General features: G+C 35.4%; 1 long non-coding RNA gene across 1 annotated transcript; it reads right to left on the bottom strand.

Annotated features, from left to right (window-relative positions):
* Positions 1-3,361: 3,361 nt before the first annotated feature.
* On the bottom strand, positions 3,362-4,344 carry LOC149261681 (uncharacterized). The gene is made up of 2 exons (XR_016245986.1): positions 4,157-4,344; positions 3,362-3,476 (listed from the first exon to the last, which is right to left on the bottom strand). It is a non-coding gene; the product is annotated as an uncharacterized LOC149261681 (long non-coding RNA).
* Positions 4,345-6,672: the final 2,328 nt, after the last annotated feature.

Genomic DNA, 6,672 nt, shown 5'->3' with positions numbered 1-6,672 from the left:
ACAGAAAGAGGAAGGACTGTAGTTTCCTGTATGCATTTTTCAGATCCAAAGGTTGAAACAGTGACACGTGGCACTTCATACAATTTCTCTCTTCTGGAAAGGTCTATAATCAGGTCATCTTGGGAGATTTTGCATAACTCTCTCTTAGAGAATCCAATTTGGATCAGACTGGTGGCATTGGAAAGAGGACACAGAGGACTACTATAGTTCACAATTTCAGAACTTAAAGATCTGAAAGTACAGAGTTACAGTCGTTTCAAGGTCGAGCTCCTAAAATCAAGAAAAACCAAGATGAGGAAGTTTGATGGCAAGGATCCGGTAAATTGGATACTTCAGATGGAGCAATATTTTGATCTACATGGTGTACAACTGTTACAAAAGGTATGTATTGCATCTTCATATTTAGAACCAGATCAATTTTTATGGTATGAAGGGCTTTGTTCTCGTAAAAAACTTGTTACGTGGTCAATTTTCACGGAGGAAATGATAGCACATTATGAGGATACAAAGAGAAACACCTTCTTTAGAGCAACACCACAACAATTGGAAAGAGTAAAAGGGCTTTGTGACATAATGGAAAGCAAAATTATGGAAACCAGGAAGCATACCCCTCACAACTATAAAGATGGAAGTGTTGTTTCTCCCAGCCTTCCACAACCTACAAGGGTTACACCACAACAATTGGAAGAAAAAAGAGAAAAAGGGCTTTGTTACAATTGTGATAGCAAAGGCACTAAAGGTAATAGGTGTGCTGAGAAGAAATTATTTTACATAGAATATGAAGAGGAGGAAGAAAAGGATCAAGAAACATCAAAAGAAGAGGATATATGCCAGGACACCACCGCAGAGAAAGACGAAATGAATCAGACCATACCTTGTAAAGCATTGGCAAGAATTACCACTCCTCAAACTCTCAAGATAGAAGGACATATCAAGAAGAAAAAGGTGCAAGAAGTGAAAGATCACATTGAGAAAGAAGAAATGAATCCAACCATATCTTGTAATTCAATGGACGAAATTACCACTCCTCAAACTATCAAGATAGAAGGACACATCAAGAAGAAAAATGTTCAAGAAGTGAAAGATCACATCGAGCATCAAGAAATGAATCCGACCATATCTTGTAAAGGACTGGAAGAAATTACCACTCCTCAAAAGATAGAAGGACATATCAAGAAGAAAAAGGTTCAAGCAGAGAATTATCACATCGAGCATCAACAACAAGTTCTCCAACTTTTAAAGGATAACGCCACTTCGGTGCAAAATCAAACGAAACAACAGGTAGATCAACATCATAGTGAAAAATGTTTTGATGTAGGTGATTGGGTATTTTTACTACTACATCTCAAGCAAGCTATTTATGAGAAGGAAATGTTGGCAATACTACATGCACTTAAAAAATGGCGACCTTACCAAATGGGAAGACTCTTCAAGGATGAGGATGTGGAAGCATTGTTTTGTGCTATTTATATTATCCAACCAAATTGGATAAATGAAGCAAGGGATGAATGGAAGAAGGACGAAGAAGTATGGCCACTTATTCAAAAGTTGCAAAAGATCCCAATTCAAGCAATATTGCCAGAAATTGAAGAGGAAGGAAAAATCATATTGGAACCTGGAGCAGTCACAAAAACAAGAACCCGACAGCTACAAAATCGATCAATTTCAAAGTATCTCATCAAGTGGAAGAACTTACCCGCTGAATATTCCACATGGGAGGACAAGAATTTTATACAGAAGCATCAAGAACTACTCAAGCGTTGAGGACAACGCTTTTTAAAGGAGAGGGGCATGTTAGGCCCCTATACTACTAGTGTAACCCCTTATTGTTATTAGTATAACCCACTTATTATATTGATGTGCCCATGTAGTGCCCATATTGTTACTATTGTGCCCCATAGAAGCCCACTATTGTTATTATTGTGCCCTTACATTTTTATTGTTATGTCGGCTCTGATTATGTTATAACCCCTTAGACTCCTATATATAGAAAGGAGGTCTTTTCATTTGTATCATCCAAGAATTGTTCATTTATGTAATGTAAAGGAGGTTGCCCCCTCGAAGAGGCTGAATTCTAAGGCGTTGATCTATCTTTTCTATCTTTTCTTGAGCTGGCTTCATAACACAGTTCAATGTGGCTTTTGGAGCTCATGGCTAGATGATGATCTGAAGATGGTGCTTCTCAGCACGGCTTAGCACTTGTGTCCTACTCCATGGCTTCTCTAAGTTTCTAGGAACTCCAATTTTTTTGTTTTAATAGTCAATGTTCAGTGGATTTTTATTCTAGCTAGGTTGTAATAGCTGTAGAAAACGTAGCTTTTATATATTTTCTTTCATGTATCTCCATGTTCATTTGAGCAGTTTTTAATTTATGACTATAAAAATGTTGAAATAGGACACATATAGTCTCAAGACACTCAAATTGTGTTACTGGACTGGTTTCCAAACATGCATATTAGTAGCACAAAGAACAATGCCATGTGAAACTCTTCATAAAAACAAAATGGTGAATATTAACTTAGAGAAAGTGACTTATACAAATATCTTGGAATAATCTTCATTACAAGCATAATTAAAAATATAACATTGGAAAAGAGATACATGCAAGGTTAATAAGGATATTATAATCTTGACAAGTGTGAAGCTTGGAATTGGAGTTCATATATAGGAAATAGTGAAGAATGATACAACAAATCTATTGGCACTTTATACCATAAATATTAAAACTAAAAACACTATATCTTACTCTATCCTCCCCATTGGTAACATAGCAATGAGTAGATAATCAAAGTATAAAAACAAAATAAATCGTATGGAACCAAAACGACTTCCTAAAATAGCTTCAAACATTAATTAAAAAAATCCACAAATACCGATACTAAAAACTCGACCTTATATCAATACTAAAGATTAAAAATACCATTTCGTTTAAAATAAAGTAAACATGAAAATTAATTTTGTTGAAGTAAAAATAAACAACACCTAAATCAGAATAAATCTAAATAATTTGTTTCTAAACTATTCTAATTACTCTATTTTAAACTACTCTATTTACTTTTAATATTTTTATTGCTATACCCACTTTAGCTACTTTTTAATTAATCATAATAATTTAAACACATTTATCTAAAAACTTCAACCTATAAAATACATTTTTAAAATAAATCAAATAATATTGTATTATGTTAATTAAATAACATTAAATAAAATGATATTTAATTTTAATGGATACCAATAACCATGATCTTCATTTGATATAAATGGATCCACTGTACTTTATGCTGGTTGACCCATGCTTATCTGCATCTATCAACTTATTGCAATTGTTCGACTAAATATGCACTTTACAAATTATAAACGTAGGAGATTAAATTGACGAGTTGTCACCCTCCATCGCAGCCACTATTAGCGGACAGTCGTAATTTCCCGATTGCATATGGCCAGGAATATGGTTTCCAGTAGAGGCAGACGGGCACCTGCTTAATAAAAAAGACCAAATGTCATAACAAATCTGAATTCATTGTTGAAGTATCCCAAAGGTTCTGAGTTCACTCGAAGCCAGAAATAGCACTTTAACCCTAATACAGGGTTCTAGTTTTTCGGAACAACTTTCTTATATAAACCAACAGTGCAAAATACGGTTCAAAACTAGCATATAATTCGGAGGAAAACCAGACCATTCGGATGAGTTGCGCTAAATGTTATTCTACGAGTGCTTTTTCTGGTATCTGAGATTCTTCATTTTCATATCAATTACAAAAGCAAAAGAAAAATAGATACATAAAAGAGTGACGAATCATTTTCCAAATCCAGTTTCCCAACTCTCGAATTCGCAAAGGTTAGAACATTGAAAGACTCCAAGATAATCCGAAAATGATTAGCTAAAACCAGAACAAAAGAAGCTGAATATTGGAAGTGGAAAGGGGCTAAGGAAAGTCATTGAACGTCAACAGATTTACTGCATCTGGTGCTAGCCTTAAATAATCATGTTTTAGAAAATACTAAACAGGGCTTGATCAATCGTAAATAGAACTCCTAAAGAAGTATATCATAATCATTTTCGGTTGAAACAGAACAGAATTGTAGACAGATTACGCCATGTGTGAGTGAGGAGGAGGAAAGAAATCTGAAAGCAAAAGTGAATTGAAAGAATTACCCAATATGTAGAGTCGGTTCGCAATGCCTTGACAGGACGTGAGTGTTATAGTTTCCAGCAGTAGAGTGCCACGAGGCGCCGGATATTTGTATAGGATACTGATCACATGGATATTTTCCTCCCAGTTCCGACAACTGAAGCTGTTGTTTTCCACATAGCCATGGTATGGCGTAGGAACCACATTTCATCATTTGAAGTCTTTGCAAACAAACTATTCCATGATTCATATCTTTGAAAGAACAATGACAATATCGAGGGCCTCAATTTTCCACCTACCTTCTTATGGAGCGACTTGTTTGCTCCCTCCAGCTGCTGCTCCTGCAGGAAATGTCATTCCCCGAACATTCAGAAACTACAAAGCTTCATATAACTAACCAACGACTTCATATTAAATAATCAAACAAGAACTAAAGAACTAGAAATATATAGATTCTCAGTTTTTAATGCTATTTTAAATTTTTTATTTGAAAATGGATCAGAAATAAAGAAATGAAAATATTAAAAAATATTTTAAACAGGTGGAAATATATTTCACATGTGATGCTATAAGAGGACTATGGATATTTTTCTCTGCAGTCTTTTTCGGCTCGTTTCTCGCAGGGTCGGCCACTTTCTACGGACAGCACAGATTTTTTTCCGATTCATCTTGTCATGGAGGACGAGCGGGTAGACTACTCTCAGTCTGTGACCATCCACTCTGAGGGTCATCAGATATGGGCCTAGATCCTCTGCGAGTATTTTTGGCCAAACTTTGGGTTTTTTTTGGGTTATGGGGATTTTTATTGTGCTGTTGGAGAATCTGCTTCCCATTATTTGTTATCTGTCAAAACTTTTCATCTTTTCATCAGTTTAATTCAGTCTCATTGCAGTTATTTATTGTTGATTCGTCAATACAATCTTATTTAAATTATCCTTAATATTGAAAAAAATAATCTTCCACTACACAATTTTCTATTTTTATTATGTTACTACACCACGAAGTCACATAAAACTCCAGAGAACAACACTTCAATTTTTTTGGGCTCACAAAGAAGAAACAAGAATCGTAAAAAGTCCTGGAAAAAAATGCGAAAACAGCTTGAATTACACCATGAAGTCACATAAAACTCCAGAGAGAAACCCTTCAATTTTTTTGGGCTCGCAAAGAAGAAACAAGAGCCGTGAGAAGTCCAGAAAAACAAAATGCGAAAACAGCTTGAGCAGCTTGAATTCGGCACCTCTGAAGGAAAAAAATGCATCAATTACGCATCTCTCTAGAGAGATCACTACGTCAGTTTTGCATCATCTACGTCAGTTTCGGTTCGTTGGTGGTGTTTCAAAGGTTCATTCGAAATTTGGGTGGAAAAAAAAAAGTTAGGCCAAGAGGCAGAAGAGTGACATTCGAGAAGCTATTTTCGCGCAGTTTTACAACTCTTCGCGAAGGTGATTTCGCGCAACTCCATGACTCTTTCGTGCAGTTCGATTTATGCATACTTAAAAAAACAGTATTCACTCATCGCACAAAAAAAAATCAAAGGTAGAACACAGTAAGTTTGGACTAACTCAATAAAAATTTTAGAATTGAATTCTAAATCATGAAAATACATTCACATGAGACTTTGGCTCATTCACCAAGTAAAACAAAAGTTTTTCAGTGATTTACACTTACGCGGAATAACACACGGTAAAACACTAGTCACTATTGTTTTGAGGCGCCCACCAAAATTTGCTCCATCATTTTCTCCAAAGAGACTCTCATACGGTAAAACACTAGTCACTATTGTTTTGAGGTGCCCACCAAAATTTGCTCCATCATTTTCTCCTTAGAGACTCTCACTCCTTTTTTTCTCTCTTACTTTCAAAATGACTTTTACATACATATTTATCTCAACATACAATTTCACATTAAATACATGACAGAGCAAATAATTAATACATTGTTGTTGTTGAGTGTGGACGCAGTCGTTTGGAGTGTGGAAAATAGTCGTGGTTGAATGCTTGCCCATATCTATTTACCAAAATACATTAAATACCTTAAATTCTTTGTTATGTTGTAGAATGGTTCGTGCTATATTTCTATTTTGGCTTCAGTCCTTCCAACTTCAAACAGAGACGCAACTTGCAAAAATACTTCTAACAGGTATGGCTGCTGTCAGGGTGTTTAACGCGGTGGTTGGGATTAATATTTCCAACACTCCCCCTTAATCACAATTACCATCATTGACAATTCCCAAATAGTTTCTGAGATAAAAAAATCTTTCACATGCCAATGGCTTTGTAAAGATATCAACAAATTGTTCCTGTTGCAGTGCTTCAACACAATTTCAACATTGTTAATCAACTCTCTAATAAAATGATATTTAACATCAATATGGTTGTTCCTCTTGTGAAAGGAAAAATTCTTTGACAATGCAATTACTGAGGTGTTGTCGCAGAAAATAGTTGGTGTTCCCTCTTTGTCGTGACGAATATCCCTCAACATCCTTCTCATCAAAACTCCCTGACACACTGCTGCTGTTGTTGCGACATATTCGACT

The sequence above is a fragment of the Pinus tabuliformis genome, chromosome 6, assembly GCF_031772625.1.
Source record: "Pinus tabuliformis cultivar Carrire ecotype Pingquan chromosome 6, CPIR1, whole genome shotgun sequence".
In the NCBI taxonomy this organism is placed as follows: domain Eukaryota; kingdom Viridiplantae; phylum Streptophyta; class Pinopsida; order Pinales; family Pinaceae; genus Pinus; species Pinus tabuliformis.
Note: the sequence above shows the minus strand (reverse complement) of the source record. Positions and strands in the feature narration are given on the sequence as shown.